At 30.3% G+C, this 20,949-nt stretch overlaps 1 protein-coding gene and 1 long non-coding RNA gene across 2 annotated transcripts in view; one reads left to right on the forward strand and one right to left on the reverse strand.

Moving 5' to 3' along the window:
- LOC130904225 (collagen alpha-1(IV) chain) overlaps positions 1–20,949 on the reverse strand; it is an 89,975-nt gene that overhangs the window by 52,476 nt on the left and 16,550 nt on the right. The gene's annotated exons all lie outside the window — the stretch shown is intronic.
- Positions 583–2,561, forward strand: LOC130904226 (uncharacterized). Its single transcript, XR_009060829.1, has 2 exons — positions 583–709; positions 2,043–2,561. It is a non-coding gene; the product is annotated as an uncharacterized LOC130904226 (long non-coding RNA).

Genomic DNA, 20,949 nt, shown 5'->3' on the forward strand with positions numbered 1-20,949 from the left:
TTTTTTTCTAAGTAGGACTAAAATTAATTGCATCTGTCTAAATCCCGTCCGATTTATAATGATTCAACAGTTTTTTAACTTTCTTTCAAAAGATATACATATTTTTAAGAGTACGCCTATGGTAGATCAAACAAAATTGTCGAGCAAGAGTTTTTATAATATGCAATTGATATTGGAAGAACTATATTTTGTTGAGCATTGTATTTGAAATTTTTCATCGGAGGTTTACTATTCAATGTTAAAATATACGCCTACCCAATTTAGCTTCAAGATATTTTGTAGGCCGGTAGTTAGAGACAATAATGCCTCCTCGAAATTATAATCTTGTTTGTTATAAATCTTGACAAGCGTCATAGAGAAGCTCAAGGAATCGATATTTATACCAGAGTGATTAATTAAATATAACATCAACAGTATGTTTAATACTTTTTTGGATCTCTGAACGAGAAATAGAATATTAGACATGTTATAATTTTTTTTATACGAGAAGTAAACCTTTCTAAACTACAAGCCTTGTTTTACGTTCATTGAAACGTATAAAATTTCATGATTAAAAATCACATAAAGTTGGTTAGTCATTGGTGTATTTCTGGCATCGAACCTGTAGCTTAACACTGTATGAAAATGTATATATCTCGAATTGTCGATCATGTCTAAGTATAGACCCGGCGCGGCGTTAGATTACATAACACAATCAACTTAACATATGGTAAGTAATCCATATTTAGATTTTTTGAAAGGTTATAAAACTGCTGTCTGTTTTATAAAGTTGACGTTTTTGGGATGCGCCGTTTAAGGTAACCATAGAAATTTCATTGTTAGTTTTAATTAAAACGAATACACAATGTATCGATAAGCAATATCCAATTTTCTAATATGCAGATTTCTCTTGTTGAATTGGTGATTGATTCAATTCAATTTATATCAATATTAAAGCAACATTCATTTTGGTATATCCTTAAAGGATTAATACTTACAGACACCTAGTAGAGTGTGAAAAACTTGAGGATTTCTCCACCAGAAGAGCTGATAATCTACCTACAATCACCATATCACCTCTTCATTGTTGGAAAATCTTCTACCACTACAGAAAATAATCCGAGGGGGCTAAATCTCTCAAGAGAGTCGACGAATATTATCCCATAATCATCCCAAAAAACCGACACCATGACCTTGCCTGCAGATGGAACGGTCTTTACCTTCTTTGGAGCCGATTCTCCCTTTTTGAGTCCATTGTTTTGATTGTTTTTTTGTTTATGGTGTGAAGTGATGGACCCACGATAAATCCATGGTAATGAAACGGCGCAAAACTTCAGCTTTATTGCCAAACAATCGATAGAAACATCTTCATGACGCTACTTTCGTTCCATTGTGAGTACATGTCCAAATTTTCAGTTAATACGCGATTTAATGCAGTGTCTATTATGTCTTCAAACTCGTGCACTTTCATCATCCAGTGGATTTTCTTCAACATTTCTGGAGTCGTCACCTCATTTGGTCGACCACTGCGATATATCAGAAGAAAAATATGTCTCTTATGGATTCACCAAAATATTCTTATGGTATAAAACGTGTCAATGCTAGATTAGTACCAAAAAATCTGAATCTGAGTATAGATCGCAAAAGAAATACTTAACAACGTAGCTGAGGACCATACTAGTGACAAAACGTGGATTAATGTATATGACGTTGAAACTACTCAATAATCTAGCGCATAGCTTTCTCAAAATGTGTCGAAACTTAAGGTGATACTCATACTTTTCTTCGATTTCCATGAAATGACTTCAGAAGATCAAACGGTCCGAAAGGAAAACTATTTGGACATTTTGAGGAGTCTACGTAATGCCATTCGTGGAATAAAAGCAAAAATATATTCTCATCATACTCTATAAGTTTCAATGTTACATTTAGATACCATTTATTATGTTTTTCTAAAAGGAAGTCATTTGATTCAAGTTTTGTTACAAAATAATCATTTTTGTTGATATTAGTCAATTGCCGGCAACAGCGCCTGTTTCAAATTTTGGTATGTTTTATTTTAGTGACGAAGTTAACACCACTGCAGCTCATGATTTGGTCCTGTCTGGATATTAAATATCACCATCATCGTGCTAAGGCAAAAACTTTTAGATCAAAAAGCTACATACTCCGTAATAGCTTCGTCCAGCTTTTGAGTATTGCTCGTACATTTGGAGCTCAGCTCTCAAGCATACTCTTGGGATTCTCGACTCAATACAGAAGAGAGCAATTCAGCTTATAGGCTACCCAGAGTTGACCAGAAACTTGGACAGCTTTGAGCGTGGAAGTATTTGCAAGATACAATCGACCAGGCAGACGATTTGGTCTGTAGATGCCCACAACGTGAATTTATCGGGAAGGACTCACTTCTTTGGAGAAGTGGAAGTCTGTGGAAACAGCTACCAAAGAAACGTCTTTCCCGAACAATTATTTTTAATATTGGAATGAATTTTTGAACCATCATTAAATTTTCAATTCTTTTTCGGATTGTTAAACATAAGTATGTGATATATTATTATTATTAATAAAATTTTTTAATAAAATTTTGGCTTGTACGCTTTTCTATTTTATTTTGAATCGTTGTAAAATAGTTATAAAATTGATTTTTATTGGCAATAGTACAGAGTAAGTTTCAAATAACCAGAGTCAACAAATTATTGTTGAAAGGTTATTATAAACAGTGTTTGCACTTCCTTGAATTTGTAATTATATTTTTAGATATAACTATTAATCTAGATTTTATAATGATCGTGTGGGCATGTCAGAAACATTCGTTTCCAATCAAATGAAACATAATAATTTTTTTACCAGTAGGCAGATAGCCTACAGATGCTGAAAACTACAAAATGTTCAGGTCTAATTGTTAAATTTGAGATGACAAATATCAAAATTTTAATGAGATTTAGTATTAGTCAACTTCTGTTTATACTGATCATGAATAGGATGATAAAAGAGAAGAACAGCAGACTACAAACAAAAAAGAAGAAGATGTACGGACTCATAAAGAGATAAAAACCACGCAGCTTGTTAAAACGGGTTCCTAAAACGGGATTAGCTTCAAATTTTCACCAGATAATCTATCGTACACTAGATGATTGTACCTAAAAGGATTTTTGGCGTTTCGCAAGGAAAAGGGATGAAAATGATTTTTCTATCCTAACCTAATTTTTAGCTACTGATATTTTGTGTCTATATTAAGATTTTTTATGATACAAAAAAATTATTTCATTCAGTACCGTCATATTCTTTCTATACTGTATGCAATATTTTTCTTCCGGTAAAAAAAATTGATTCGCTAGTTAACATAACCTTAAAAGTGCATCTATATAAAGAAATTTGAACAGTGATCAAATACAAAGCGACATTTGACACCCATCGATTTGAATAGAGATATTTATAATTACTTTACTACAACATATTTTAAAATAAAGGGAATAAATCCCGATGGATTTTTTGAACTTTTAACTTATTGAGCAGACTCGACAAAACTTTTAATAAGAAAACCTGATTGTCAATTAGATCAGTCAGTCAGCAAAATTTTAGTTTTCTGGTATCCTGCCGAGTATTGTTATATAGATACACATTAGCACGTATAAATTCTGTCAGTCGTTCATTGAAAAGTCATTTTTTAGTGTTTCTACAACAACAAACACGACTAGAAAAGTGAGGTTATGTTTTGGACGTTCAGTGACGTTATCACAGTTTCTTAAAAAGTTGAATTATCTTTGACATTTATGGTTTATTCTGTGATAAATAGTAGGGTTGATATTAATACAATAATAGATTCAATATTAATTCAAATATATATTTTTCGTGGCTTCAAAAATGATTAAAATTTGGTTAGGTAAAATATAAGATCCAAGAAAGCTCGGCTAGAGTAAGTTGAAGTTTCCAGATTTGCAAATAACTGTAGGCACTAATGAAATTTTTGATTATTAATATTGAAAATACTCATTGATGCAAAAGATTATGTCAACTGTTCAAGTTGTATCATACAAATTGAACCAATAAAAAAGTAATAGATTACAATTTCTTCTTGTAATGTTAATTAAAAACGAATGACACAATAATTGATTTTGATATTGGATAGAGAATCTATATGGAAATATTTTTAATTTTTCATAATCTATATCAATTGGTTAGTTAAAAAGCTATGGAATTATATAATGGGCACTGGTAGTGAAATCATCTACACGTTTTTTTATCGAATTTTCGCCTTATTAATAAATCAATGTAAATGCTTTTATGTTTTTTTCAAGGGAACAAATTCGTTCTATGATTACTAATTGTGGCATCTGGAACTATTCCTTAGAATAATTCACATGAAATTTGGACGCCACATGTATTAGCAAAAGAACATCTGTTAAAATCTTTCGCATAATATGGTAGCCGGTTTAAATAAACAAAACCAAAATATTTCATGTTTTCTTTTCAAATTGAGCAGCAGATTATTTAATGTTTCCATTCATAAATAAACCACCATTTAACGAGAAAATTACCTGACTAAAAGCAATAACAATAAGACATCAACTAGGTCCTCTAGAATTTATACAGGGATGATTCAAAATAATTGAATAATTTGAATATAATTGGAATAATTACTACAAAAGGTTTTATTGTTTTAATCGTTTCATTTTGTTGTGAATTGTGCTGAAATGGTGGTGGTGGGGCTGTAGAAATATAACTACCAGACTGATAAACAAACAGAAAAACTAACTGATTAAATAAAGTGGGGTAAAACGGAATAAATACATTTAGGCGCAATTAGGAGTAATTAGGAGCAAAGTTTTCCTCTAACAGCTTCGTTTTTCAACTGGAAACGTGTCACAGGTGGTTTATTTATATTATTTTAAAAAATTCACGTGGTTCCATAAAAGGTATTCCAACTTTTTTATTTTTGACCAAAAGGACTATATCAGAGAAGTTGCATGATATTTTCCAAGTCAATTTTTGTTTGTTTAACACTTTTATACAATTAAACTTCAAAAACATTAAAAGCGAATAATGTTATGCATCGGAAAAGTTAGGTTATGTTAGGTATTTTGTGACCTCACAAATTACAGCAAGTGTGTCTCGCCATCCTAAGAAAGCTTTTGTTTTGGTGATATTATCAAGAACATTGGTTATATTAAGTCCAGTTAATATTTTGGGTCCGTTTCTCAATTGGTGCTTGTAATTTCCTCCAAACTTAAAAAGCTATTTACATTTTACTATAAAGTAAGATAATGTGTTGTAATTTGTGACATCAGAAGACAGTTTGATTTATTTGGTTAAGTAGACCATCCTAAGCTTTGTAGAAAAGTCCTTGGCATATCTATTTAACTGAGAGCTGTAAGCAACCTTATTAATTATCGTATTCAAACATTTAATTCATAGTTTACTCCAATAGTTTTCCAAACTTTTTTGTTTCATATACTACTTTCAAAATGTTGATGGATCCGGTGGATTACTACCAATTTCCAAATCTCGAAAAATAGTGAAGACCGGATCAATTTATGGAAACTTGCGTTGTGGTAAAGACGAATTAACAAAGTTGGCCAATCGAAAAAGTGATTAGTTTGAAATCTTCAGTGACTCATAGCCCAAGAGCCAATCAATTCTCACAAATTTTATCTAGAAACTTATTAAAAAAATTGATGATTTCCATTCCGAGTCCGTTAAGGCGTTCTACCCAACCGATTTGCTTAATTTTTTTTTTCAATGGAAGGTATTGATGCACAGATCAGCCATCAACCATCGGAATTCATCTAATTTTCACCATTCTCAAGTTATACTCAAATGCGATTTCCCCCTGTACATTACTTATGGGAGTTTTTCACATACACGCGTTCTATCCTCAATATCTCAGGTTCTAATATAGCTACAGAGTTCGTTTTGGTTTAAGAACACTCGCTAAAACACCTTCTTTCTTTTGAGTTTTAGAACACTTGAATCGGTTGAGTTGGAGAGGAGCTAGGCGCGGATATTCAATGTGGAGTTATGGATTTTTGTAGGTTTTTCGCAATTTTTCTACATTCAAAGATCTATATCTCAGGTTCTGATATAGCTACAGAGTTCGTTTTGGTTTGAGAACACTCTCAGAAACACCTTCTTTCTTTTGAGTTTTTGAACACTTAAATCGGTTGAGTTGGAGAGGAGCTAGGCGCGGACATTCATTGTGGAGTTATGGATTTTTGTAGGTTTTTGGCAATTTTTCTACATTCAAAGTTCTAATATAGCTACATAGTCCGTTCTTTTCTATTATAATGATTTCTGATACTTATTTAATGGATTCGATGCGAGCGAAGCCGCGGCTAAAAGCTAGTAACTGTATTAATCGCAAACTGAAGCTATAACTCAAATTTTTGCTACTAGGTGTTTTCGGTGGATAATACAGTGAATTGCAGTTACTTCTGGTTTAATTTTTTTAAGATGGCTTATAAAAAATCAATCAGGACATGTGTTCGTCTCTAGTTTTTGCGAATAGTAGCTCTTCACAACAAATCACACACAAACCAATAATTCAAACTTATATTTCGAATTCTAAGTGTAAATTTTATGAAAAAGACCTTGTATTCAAGCTTAAAATATAACTTGAATTATTAACTAGCTATGACGACTTTTGTGTAGGACAAAACACCAGATAGATTTATTTAAATCTTGATTATTTATGAATACAATTATTGTACTTAATTGGTATCTTAAATTTGTTTACAAATTAAGTGTTAGTATGTAGGACAATTATTTTATGTACCAGACATTGTGTGAGATCATTTCATCTTTTAACTTTATGGCACACACATAATAATTGATTGTTCGTTGTATGAGCACTAATATATTTTCGTAATACACTTCTTTTCCCAGATATCTAAACTCGACAACGCCTGACCACGTTCTCATTTAACGGCTTTTTCAAATTCGTTTCAAATTTTCCTGTGACCGAAGGGTATATATTAACAAACAAAATGAAGATCCAGACAGTTGGGGCTTACCCTCTCACATCTCCAGTTATTTTGATGAATTCTAATCGTCTCAGATAGCGTTTCAGTTGTTTTATTTGGCTCGTTATCTACGGATTTAGAAACATCATTCTGAAGACACAAATGATGAAGTAGAAGTCATATTAAACATCGTGTCCGGGAACTCGCGTCGGTTATATCGATACTCAGATAACGTGATGAAAAACTTTACATATTTAAGATACAAGTTTTGATCGATGGAGATACAGACAGTGGAAATGAAACGGATTATTCGGAATCCAGCGATGAAGAGTGTGAGAGCGATTGTTAATGTTTTTTGTAAACATAATTTAGAATCAAATCTATATTTTAATAAGTGCTTTTTCATTTGTTTGTTAGTATATTATTAATAGCAAATTTTTACTGCTGACTATCAATTTCTTCATTTTTTGATCGCCATTTCGATTTTCGAAGAACTATCACTTAATTCGTAATCAACGACGCCGAAAACCTCCGATTACCAATTTTTAATAAGAATGTCCGATTTTTCTAATTTTGGCATCTTGAATTCTGAAAATTCTAGCGTGGTTCAACCGGTAAAAAACATTACAAAACAAAGAAAGGTCATTATTTTATAAATATGTTTCTTCTTCTGCTTAAAGCGACCTTCAAAACTTTTATAAAATGCACTGCGAGCAATTTCAATTCTTACTCGAATCAATCCAAGTCACTAGATATTTGTATTTCTGTACTTTTTCAATTTGTAACTGTGCATTCTCGAGATCTTGGTTCGAATTTAGTGACATCCTGTATAGAACGAAATGAAGATCCTAACCTTTAAAATACCTATAATCACTTATATGGAATGCCTTTTCTCGCGACTTAACACCAAATCAAGTTTATTTCAGCAATAACATATTAAAGATAATAATCAATCTCAATGACAACTATAAATAATTTGCGCTTCTAAATAATCTATGGAGTGTAAGTTTTTAAAAAATTAGTGATTTGTAGTTAATTTAACTTAAACCAATCATTATGATTGACTGCATTTGCTCTTGCATTATAGGACTAATGAGGCGTTAAGGGTTTGCAGTTTGATGCGTCAGTTGGAATCTTTTGATATCAGGGTGGTTCCGTTGTCTGGAATCTTCGAAACTGCATATTTTTTCAAAAGATATCGTGAAAAATATGGTACTATTTTGATCTTTTTGTACTTTCAAGCCATCTTCTCTTAAAGCAAAATTTGATGAGTTAGTATTTACCTTTTCAAAAGCTTCACAATTTTTCAACACCTTGAGTGAACGCGATAATCCTAGATTGTCGACTTTTCTTATTTGATATACTTATTTAATTTATTAGGATCTTTATTATCTTTTTGTAGTCAGCAATTCTATGTCTATGACCACTATGCCTTTAATTGTTCATTGTTATTCATTGTTATTAATTAATTTAAACAAAACTTGGGATAAAACGAATAATTTCAGAAAATTAAAAATTTAAGGTTATGCAAAATCATCGAAATGAAACTGTCAACTGTCAACATTGAAGTGGCTAGAGTCACTCCAGAGCGTCCCGAAAGTGTTTTGCAGTCAATTTCACTACATGGAACACTCGAAACGCAGCTTTCGGTATGTAAGTGAATACAGAACGAACAACTTTTAGATGGCGTCGTTTAAAACCGTCGTTTATTTGCTGTGAGTATTTGAGTTTTGAAATAATCACATATATAGACGGGCGTCATTTTATATATGTGTATAATTCTCCACAAAACGCCTTTATGAAATCCCACTACCTGTCACCTCTTTACAGTTTCTTTTGAATGTATTAAATAATAATATATCGGCCATAATTGTTTCGAAAAGCATATAATTATCATATATTTACAACCTATATTATGTGCGTGAACCAAATGTGGTATACAACTGGCAACATTGCTATTGTTACTTATTCCAAGTATACAAACAGGTAGAGGTTTGTTACAAATATACTGTTAACGTACGTAATCCATCTCGTTGAACTTGATCTTGACTTGAAGTGGGTATTAGGCGCCGCTTCTGTGTATTGCTCGTAGTTTGATTTAGACTACTTAAGGACACTATTCAAAATTGGAGTGATGGCCGCCATTCTATTAAATTGTTTATTAAAATGATGATAGAGTAATGCGGCTTTGTTAATTTTATAGCTATGTCGAAGCATTATTTTTAAATTGATAGTTTTAAACTGATAGTGTCGCAGTTAACAAAGAATAACGGAATTCTCCTTCTTTTTTAAATCAATTTTAATATGGATAAGTGTCGATAGATTAATTGAGTCTTCGCTATAAATAGATAAGAGGTTAGGAAACTGTGATTTAATAACGCTAATGGGAACTTAGATGTAAATGGAATTAAAAGAAAACAAACAAAAAATAATTTGGTTCTTTGATGTACTATGATTGTACGTTTCTTCATTAACACAACTATAGTTTCTATATGATGCTATCAATAACGAAATACAAAAAAAGAAGCCTTATTTCGACAACGAAAAGAGCAAAAGATTTTTTTCTACTACTAGTCACAGAAACCATGTTCTTAGCATGTTGTTTAATTTTGAGATTAGTACTAAAGAAAAAGCCCATAGACCATTGTGTTCTAAATCCTGAAAATTAGTGCTAAGCTCTATAATTTGCTTGCTCCTTTAATATAATAGTTTCAAATTATCGTAAATTTAAAATTCGCGCTTGTTTTGATTTTTGACAGCTGATCTACGTCAAACTGGCGGCCGTGTGGTAAACAATGGATTTTCTCGTATGTTCCCGTACTAGATTTTCTTGGTTTTTCCAATAATTAAAAATGTTTTGTATTGTTTTTTTTCAAATCCAGGAGATTACGTGTTTAGTGCATTAATTTACTTATTAAAACACCAAATTATTATTTTAAAATTTTGGTAAATTTAAATTCGCGCTTGTTTTGATTTTTGACAGCTGATCTACCTCAAACTGGCGGCCGTGGGGTAAACAATGGATTTTCTCGTATGTTCCCGTGCTAGATTTTCTTGGTTTTTCCAATAATGAGAAATGTTTTGTATTGTTTTTTTCCAAATCCAGGAGATTACGTGTTTAGTGCATTAATTTACTTATTAAAACACCAAATTATTAATTTAAAATTATGGTAAATTTAAAATTCGCGCTTGTTTTGATTTTTGACAGCTAGATAATTAGGCAATCTAAGAAAACAGCTGACTTACATCAAACTGGCGGCTGTGGGGTAAACAATGGATTTTCTCGTATGTACCCTTGTTAGATTTTCTTGGTTGTTCCAATAATGAGAAATATTTTGTATTGTTCTTTCCAAATTCAGGAGATTACGTGTTTAGTGCATTAATTTACTTATTAAAACACCAAATTATTATTTTAAAATTTTGGTAAATTTAAATTCGCGCTTGTTTTGATTTTTGACAGCTGATCTACGTCAAACTGGCGGCCGTGGGGTAAACAATAGATTTTCTCGTATTTACCCTTGTTAGATTTTCTTGGTTTTTCCAATAATGAGAAATGTTTTGTATCGTTTTTTCCAAATCCAGGAGATTACGTGTTTAGTGCATTAATTTACTTATTATAAAACCAAATTATTATTTTAAAATTTTGGTAAATTTAAAATTCGCGCTTGTTTTGATTATTGTCAGCTTGAAAATTAGGTAATCTAAGAAAACAGCTGATCTACGTCAAACTGGCGGCCGTGTGGTAAACAATGGATTTTCTCGTATGTTCTCGTGGTAGATTTTCTTGGTTTTTCCAATAATGAGAAATGTTTTGTATTGTTTTTTTCCAAATCCAGGAGATTACGTGTGTAGTGCATTAATTTACTTATTACAAAACCAAATTATTAGTTTAAAATAATGGTAAATTTAAAATTCGCGCTTGTTTTGACTTTTGACAGCTAGATAATTAGGCAATCTAAGAAAACAGCTGATCTACGTCAAACTGGCGGCCGTGTGGTAAACAATGAATTTTTTCGTTTGTACCCGTGCAAACTTTCTTGGTTTTTCCAATAAAGAGAAATGTTTTGAGTTGTTTCTATGTTTAGTTTTTAGATCTTTTTCAGTGGAACTGATACAGCTCAAACTGTGTATTTTTGCGATTTTTAAGTCAGTCTGCGAGTAAGCATTCAAGCAATTCATAAATTTCCGGACACTCATGTAAGTTTTGTGCTTAAATTACGGGAGCTTTTTGGGCGTAAGTTTCAACTGTTGCGTTCAATTTAATCAAACATGTGAAAATACTTTGTAAGATTACAAAGTGATAACCCAACTTTCTAAAACAATTAAACAAATCTATGTTTCCTTGTATTCCAAATATTAACTACATTGGTTTGTTTTGTGTCTTCTTGATTCATACAACATATATACCGATAAGCATCCTCATTCTCTGCCCTGTGAAACGCGGTCAACTGATTACTCTTATCGCCTTTATAAAATTCTTTGACGGCTTTTATAACAAATCGGCCATTTAAATTAAAAGATGTTTATAAAAATTTGTGTTGTGGCCTGTAATTTTTTTAATAAAGGAGATATTATCGTTTACGGCCAGAAACGATCGGAAATCATGCGAGACTAAACAAAGGCGTACTTCGAATGATGGGCACTACTCCGAAATATTTGATTATATAAAGTGTGTTTTTAAATTCATGCGACAAAATTCAGGAGGTGATTACTCGTATGCCATTAAGTTTTTTCGCATGAATTTAGAAACACCCTGTATGTAATTGCTCGTCAAACTGATATTTCTTCCAAAAACATCACGTTTTAATATTGAAATAATCATCTTCAGAGAATTATTATGCAATAAACTACTTACCGGCTTTATTTCAGTCATATATGATTTAATTGATTTATCTTACCTGGAAAAATAAGTAAATTATCAATTAAATAACGAAATAACGAAATAATTTCAAGATACAGAAAATGAAAAGTGGAAAACAGGTAAAGTAATGTTTCTAGTTGAATTTGGTTGCTCGGAGGTATCAAAGATTAATTTTTTAATGACAAGCACTTCAAAAGCTTTAAATGTCGATCCTTGAAAATCTTAAATTTTTTTTCCACGGTCGTCTTTGGACACTTTAGTGCGAATTTTTAAGATACAGAACTTTCCGTTTCTAAATGTGTCTTTTATCAAATTTCAAATAACCCTTTTTTCATAAATTTTATGATACTACCACTGCTGATAAATCTATTTTTGTTATTTTCCATCTATTTTTTCTTTTCGTGATCGATTTCGTTAATTGAGGCTCGTTGGAGATGTAACAGGTTGAGTGGGTACCTATTTGGTAACCGCTTAGAATCAAAATAATCTCCGATTCATGATATTACTTTAGAAAATTACATCATCAAACTTTCATGTTGATCAGTATTTTACCCATGAAACAAATTCCCTCAATAACACGATAATCCGTATCTACCTGACTGACTGATACCTAGCCCAGGAAATGTCCTTAATACTTCCCAATATACCTGACTTTGGGAAAAACCAAAAACCTTCTACCTGTTGTTTGTTCCATTTTCACACGAATCCAGGCGAGGCGTTTGAAATCGTGGAAAAATTTCTAAAACTCAGTTAACACCTATTTTAATTAGTAAAACATTATCTAAGTAGTTTTTTGTGGTATCATCATCTTTCCTACAGAATCATGATTGGCAATCATGGATTATATCAATGGTAGTATACGGGGGCTACATCTTTGTTATTTACTTTTATTTTAAATTGCATTTTCTGAAATTTCTCATCACATTGTTGTGTTAATCCACAAAATAATTGAGTTCCATTTAAAGCCCGCATACAAAATACTCTAAACATCGACTAAATCAATTAAAGTATCTCGACGAATGTTTGAAACAAATTAATTCATTACAGTTGTGGTTAATACCTGTGACGTCATCCATATACATACACATGTCTATCGGTTGCTTTGTTATTCGATGACATAATTCTTGCACTTTTTTTTAGATTGTGATTAAATGTTTATACTACACACATGGGATATTGCAACCATATGTTACTGGTTCTTTTTTATCATCTTCAAAAAAAAAGTGGGTCACCGAAAGAATTACAATGTAAATTTTGGATAAGTCCAGTTGGTATCATCGATGTGATAGTGGGTGGCAATGCGCCAATACGAACTGACCTTCCATTTTTATTACGTTAATTGTTTATACACATCTCATAAAAATTGCATAATGTCGTTAATGTCGATTTTTATTATTCAGAGATGGATAATTCATCATGTATAAAACTTCTTCAATTTTTCATTTCCTAGACGTTTTGATATATTGATGCATCTAAATGTTCTTGATTTTTGGTGTCTTCTAATTCAAAATTAGTTTTTTTTTAATAATTTTCAAGAAATTGATGAAAAATTTTGACGTTTCGACTTTTCTTTAAGCCTTTAAGTGTTTATAAAAATAATAAATATCAAAAAAGTTTGAAGTACCATATGAATCACCCAGATATTTAGACTATAAGGGATGTAAGTAACATTTACTAGCCGAGAACATAAAATTCGAGGTAGTAAATATACTTACATCCCTTTACATGGTATAAATCACAACAATTACCACCCTTTTTAGTATAATTAATAGAATTTCCTTAATTTCTCATTTCCTAAACTTTTTGATATATTGATTCATCTAAATACTTTTGATTTTGGGTCTGTTCTGTTCCAAAATTAGTTTTTTTTAAATTATTTTTAAGAAATTGATGAAAAATTAACGTTTCTACTTTTCTTTAAGTCTATAAGTGTTTATCAAAATAATAAATATGAAAAAAGTTTGAAGTACCATATGAATCACCCAGATATTTAGACTATAAGGGATGTAAGTAACATTTACTAGCCGAGAACATAAAATTCGAGGTAGTAAATATACTTACATCCCTTTACATGGTATAATTGATAACTAATACCACCCCTTTTTAGTGTAATTAATAGAATTTTTTCAATTTCTTATTTCGTAGACTTTTTGATATATTAATGCATCTAAATATTCTTGATTTTGGGTCTGTTCCGTTTCAAAATAAGTTTTTTTTAATAGTTTTCAAGAAATTGATGAAAAATTAACGTTTCTACTTTTCTTTAAGTCTATAAGTGTTTATCAAAATAATAACTATGAAAAAAGTTTGAAGTACCATATGAATCACCCAGATATTTAGACTATAAGGGATGTAAGTAACATTTACTAGCCGAGAACATAAAATTCGAGGTAGTAAATATACTTACATCCCTTTACATGGTATAATTGATAACTAATACCACCCCTTTTTAGTGTAATTAATAGAATTTCTTCAATTTCTTATTTCGTAGACTTTTTGATATATTAATGCATCTAAATATTCTTGATTTTGGGTCTGTTCCGTTTCAAAATAAGTTTTTTTTAATAGTTTTCAAGAAATTGATGAAAAATTAACGTTTCTACTTTTCTTTAAGTCTATAAGTGTTTATCAAAATAATAAATATGAAAAAAGTTTGAAGTACCATATGAATCACTTAGATATTTAGACTATAAGGGATGTAAGTAACATTTACTAACCGAGAACATAGAATTCGAGGTTAGTAAATATACTTACATCCCTTTACATGGTATAAATCACAACAATTACCACCCTTTTTAGTATAATTAATAGAATTTCCTTAATTTCTCATTTCCTAAACTTTTTGATATATTGATTCATCTAAATACTTTTGATTTTGGGTCTGTTCTGTTCCAAAATTAGTTTTTTTTAAATTATTTTTAAGAAATTGATGAAAAATTAACGTTTCTACTTTTCTTTAAGTCTATAAGTGTTTATCAAAATAATAAATATGAAAAAAGTTTGAAGTACCATATGAATCACCCAGATATTTAGACTATAAGGGATGTAAGTAACATTTACTAGCCGAGAACATAAAATTCGAGGTAGTAAATATACTTACATCCCTTTACATGGTATAATTGATAACTAATACCACCCCTTTTTAGTGTAATTAATAGAATTTCTTCAATTTCTTATTTCGTAGACTTTTTGATATATTAATGCATCTAAATATTCTTGATTTTGGGTCTGTTCCGTTTCAAAATAAGTTTTTTTTAATAGTTTTCAAGAAATTGATGAAAAATTAACGTTTCTACTTTTCTTTAAGTCTATAAGTGTTTATCAAAATAATAAATATGAAAAAAGTTTGAAGTACCATATGAATCACTTAGATATTTAGACTATAAGGGATGTAAGTAACATTTACTAACCGAGAACATAGAATTCGAGGTTAGTAAATATACTTACATCCCTTTACATGGTATAAATCACAACAATTACCACCCTTTTTAGTATAATTAATAGAATTTCCTTAATTTCTCATTTCCTAAACTTTTTGATATATTGATTCATCTAAATACTTTTGATTTTGGGTCTGTTCTGTTCCAAAATTAGTTTTTTTTAAATTATTTTTAAGAAATTGATGAAAAATTAACGTTTCTACTTTTCTTTAAGTCTATAAGTGTTTATCAAAATAATAAATATGAAAAAAGTTTGAAGTACCATATGAATCACCCAGATATTTAGACTATAAGGGATGTAAGTAACATTTACTAGCCGAGAACATAAAATTCGAGGTAGTAAATATACTTACATCCCTTTACATGGTATAATTGATAACTAATACCACCCCTTTTTAGTGTAATTAATAGAATTTCTTCAATTTCTTATTTCGTAGACTTTTTGATATATTAATGCATCTAAATATTCTTGATTTTGGGTCTGTTCCGTTTCAAAATAAGTTTTTTTAATAGTTTTCAAGAAATTGATGAAAAATTAACGTTTCTACTTTTCTTTAAGTCTATAAGTGTTTATCAAAATAATAACTATGAAAAAAGTTTGAAGTACCATATGAATCACCCAGATATTTAGACTATAAGGGATGTAAGTAACATTTACTAGCCGAGAACATAAAATTCGAGGTAGTAAATATACTTACATCCCTTTACATGGTATAATTGATAACTAATACCACCCCTTTTTAGTGTAATTAATAGAATTTCTTCAATTTCTTATTTCGTAGACTTTTTGATATATTAATGCATCTAAATATTCTTGATTTTGGGTCTGTTCCGTTTCAAAATAAGTTTTTTTTAATAGTTTTCAAGAAATTGATGGAAAATTAACGTTTCTACTTTTCTTTAAGTCTATAAGTGTTTATCAAAATAATAAATATGAAAAAAGTTTGAAGTACCATATGAATCACTTAGATATTTAGACTATAAGGGATGTAAGTAACATTTACTAACCGAGAACATAGAATTCGAGGTTAGTAAATATACTTACATCCCTTTACATGGTATAAATCACAACAATTACCACCCTTTTTAGTATAATTAATAGAATTTCCTTAATTTCTCATTTCCTAAACTTTTTGATATATTGATTCATCTAAATACTTTTGATTTTGGGTCTGTTCTGTTCCAAAATTAGTTTTTTTTTTAATTATTTTTAAGAGATTGATTAAAAATTGGCGTTTCGACTTCTCTTTAAGCCTTTAAGTGTTTATCAAAATAATAAATATGAAATAAGTTTGAAGTACCATATGAATCCCATAGATATTTAGACTTTAAGAGATGTAAGTAACATTTACTAACCGAGAACATAGAATTCGAGGTTAGTAAATATACTTACATCCCTTTACATGGTATAAATCACAACAATTACCACCCTTTTTAGTATAATTAATAGAATTTCCTTAATTTCTCATTTCCTAAACTTTTTGATATATTCATTCATCTAAATACTTTTGATTTTGGGTCTGTTCTGTTCCAAAATTAGTTTTAAATTATTTTTAAGAAATTGATGAAAAATTAACGTTTCCACTTTTCTTTAAGTCTATAAGTGTTTATCAAAATAATAAATATGAAAAAAGTTTGAAGTACCATATGAATCACTTAGATATTTAGACTATAAGGGATGTAAGTAACATTTACTAGCCGAGAACATAAAATTCGAGGTTAGTAAATATACTTACATCCCTTTACATGGTATAAATCACAACTAATACCACCCTTTTTAGTATAATTAATAGAATTTCCTTAATTTCTCATTTCCTAAACTTTTTGATATATTGATTCATCTAAATACTTTTGATTTTGGGTCTGTTCTGTTCCAAAATTAGTTTTTTTAAATTATTTTTAAGAAATTGATGAAAAATTAACGTTTCGACTTTTCTTTAAGCCTTTAAGTGTTTATCAAAATAATAAATATGAAAAAAGTTTGAAGTATCATATGAATCACCCAGATATTTAGACTATAAGGGATGTAAGTAACATTTACTAGCCGAGAACATAAAATTCGAGGTAGTAAATATACTTACATCCCTTTACATGGTATAATTGATAACTAATACCACCCCTTTTAGTGTAATTAATAGAATTTTTTCATTTTCTCATTTCGTAGACTTTTTGATATATTAATGCATCTAAATATTCTTGATTTTGGGTCTGTTCCGTTTCAAAATAAGTTTTTTTTAATAGTTTTCAAGAAATGATGAAAAATTTTGACGTTTTGACTTTTCTTTAAGCCGTTAAGTGTTTATTAAAACAATAAATATGAAAAAAGTTTGAAGTACCATATGAATCACATAGATATTTAGACTATAAGGGATGTAAGTAACATTTACTAGCCGAGAACATAAAATTCGAGGTTAGTAAATATACTTACATCCCTTTACATGGTATAAATCACAACAATTACCACCCTTTTTAGTATAATTAATAGAATTTCCTTAATTTCTCATTTCCTAAACTTTTTGATATATTGATTCATCTAAATACTTTTGATTTTGGGTCTGTTCTGTTCCAAAATTAGTTTTTTTTAAATTATTTTTAAGAAATTGATGAAAAATTAACGTTTCGACTTTTCTTTAAGCCTTTAAGTGTTTATCAAAATAATAAATATGAAAAAAGTTTGAAGTACCATATGAATCACATAGATATTTAGACTATTTAGATATAAGGGATGTAAGTAACATTTACTAACCGAGAACATAAAATTCGAGGTTAGTAAATATACTTACATCCCTTTACATGGTATGAATGACAACTAATACCACCCCTTTTATTGTAATTAATAGAATTCATTCTTGGATTTTTGTTGAATTGAGTCCCGCAGTTATTTCATCAACAATATCATTTAACCGTCTGCTGTACATCAGTTTAATGGATATGGAAGAATCAAAAAATATTTCGTTGTTGTCTAAAAAATATTCCAAAAAACGATGGCAAACAAAAATTGCTGTTGCAGTTTCAGGAAACCGTGCCTTTGGCGTACTTTCACGAAAAATCTGCTAAATCAAAGTCTCCATTAGGCTCATGGTGTGAATATTCCATACTAAAATCCATCCTCTTTAACAGAACATAGATATTTCCTAGTATTCTGAGCTTGGAAGATTTAAAAAAAATCAAATATAAACCCAAAGAATCGAATAAGTTTATCAGGGAAGACATAAATAAATTCCGTAGCCCTGATGAAAGTTGTACTCAAAATAAGGAATTGCTGGAGCATGCCGCTTTGGTGAAAAATGAGGAATTAAGGCAGAAGTCTATTTCTGAGGAATAGCACGTCAATTTAAAAGGATTGAAAGTAACGCTGTGAAAGTTTGTTATTTCAAAGTAGTTGGCGGTTGGAAATCTGCAGTTATGTAACGGGAAGCGTCAACAAGAAGAAGGAAGATGCAAATAAAATTTTACTCAGTCTCCACTTGGCTGGTCCAGTATTCTTAAAAAAAAAACCAAATGAGGCAAAGTAAATATGAACCACTTGTAGGAGTTGAGCTTTTGGAAACTAATTCTGACTATGAACATGAGGCTACTGCTTCAACACCACAACTAGCTCCCAGGGGAAACTTAATTAAGTGACAATGGAACAAAAATCAACAACAAGGTTCGGAAGGGAAGTACCAATGTATGTTTTCATAAAATCCATATAAGAAGGTATTACCAGTCACTCTTAACAGTATTGATTAGTCAGTGCATGTAAAACATCAGCTCCATGAAGATGGTGAAGATAACAGTAATGAAGATAACACTCACAATGGCCTTAACATGAAAGAAGACCTCTTGTCGAATTAAGAGACTATATTTAAGTGCAAAAAGGAACCTGACCAGGGATAAATATCATATATTTATAGTTACCTCATATTATCATTTTATATTATTGGTATATCTTTTATACCAGTAGTTTAGTTTTCACTTTATTAAAGTCTTTATTCCTGAGGTTGCTTACTAAACGCTGATGGTCAAATTTCTGCTGAATATAGTAATATAAACAGCCACTAGTTTTATACAAGATGTTAATTTGGCCAACGTACCAAATGCTTCAATCTTATTTATATAAGGGACAGTTTTTAGGTTTCAGCACCTAAAAATTTTTATCGGTAAGGTGGTTGACTGTTACCTCTTTTAATAGGTCTCTTAACCTCACCTATCTCAATTAACTTATGGATGTTCAGTACTATTCATACCATTAATGTCTGACTAATAAATCTTTTACGGTTATGTTTATTGTATGCATCCTATTTTGCTTTTCAATGCTATTCAAAAGTTTTTTATTACATAAAACGATCGTTTGCAGTAATAGTAACTATTCAATTCATAATTTTCGAAATTTCACACTTCGAATCGAAATAAATGGTCGAAACTAATCGAGAATTACTTTTTTAAACATCGGGGATAAATATACGACGCTGCAGGGCATTCCTCGGTTAATCAGGAAAAGTAAACAGTAAAGTAAAAATATACCGTTTTTTTTATTTATAGGTAGATAGATAAACATTCAGTATCATAGGTGGTGATGTGGATTCCCTTTCAACAATATATTCGGAGCCATTATAGACAAATTAGAAAGTTGAAAGAAGAACTTAACAATTGTACAAAAACAATTTTGAGAAATTGTACAAGATAATTGCGAATAAATCATTTTCTTATTACTGTTTTCAAAATTTTGTAATTAAGTCTATAGAAGCCGATTTAAGGGTATAGAGGGTGATAAAGCAGGAATGAGAATGAAGCTTGTCTCCTGTCTTATTCACTAAACAACTTTCGACCATTTTTTTTTGTTTTATTTGTGTATCAATTATAGCAGTGACTTATACGTATCGATTTGTTTTTTTTTTGTTATTTATTTATCGTAATTATTTATTCACATAAATTTAAAAACTCTCATGTAAATAAACACGGCCATTACCGTACCTGTACATATTGTACTTAACATTTTTCGCGAATAGTTTTAATTCAAAGCAGAAACGTGTACGTGTTTAATAAATATACGTGAAAGTTAAGTTAAACGAATACAAAATCAAATCACTATTTTTCACCAATAATTATTTTAACTTAGGTCAAAAGTACAGTTAGCAATGCTAGTAAGACGCAAAGGGACCAATTTGAGTCGTCGAATAATGAAATTTGGAATTATTCAAGCTATAAGAGAACGAAAAACAAATTCAAAACGAAATCTATCTTATAAATGAAAAAAATTGATGATTTCCATTCCGAGTCCGTTCAGGCGTTCTTATGGGAGTTTTTCACATACACACGTTCTATCCTCAATATCTCAGGTTCTATTCAAGATAGAGACTTCGTTTTGGTTTAAGAACACTTGCTGAAACACCTTCTTTCTTTTGAGTTTTAGAACACTTGAATCGGTTGAGTTGGAGAGGAGCTAGGCGCGGACATTCAATGTGGAGTTATGGATTTTTGTAGGTTTTTGGCAATTTTTCTACATTCAAAGATCTATATCTCAGGTTCTAATATAGCTATAGACTTGGTTTTGGTTTAAGAACACTCGCTGAAATACCTTCTTTCTTTTGAGTTTTTGAACACTTAAATCGGTTGAGTTGGAGAGGAGCTAGGCGAGGACATTCAATGTGGAGTTATGGATTTTTGTAGGTTTTTGGCAATTTTTCTACATTCAAAGATCTATATCTCAGGTTCTAATATAGCTATA

Source organism: Diorhabda carinulata, chromosome 2, assembly GCF_026250575.1.
Source record: "Diorhabda carinulata isolate Delta chromosome 2, icDioCari1.1, whole genome shotgun sequence".
Taxonomy (NCBI): domain Eukaryota; kingdom Metazoa; phylum Arthropoda; class Insecta; order Coleoptera; family Chrysomelidae; genus Diorhabda; species Diorhabda carinulata.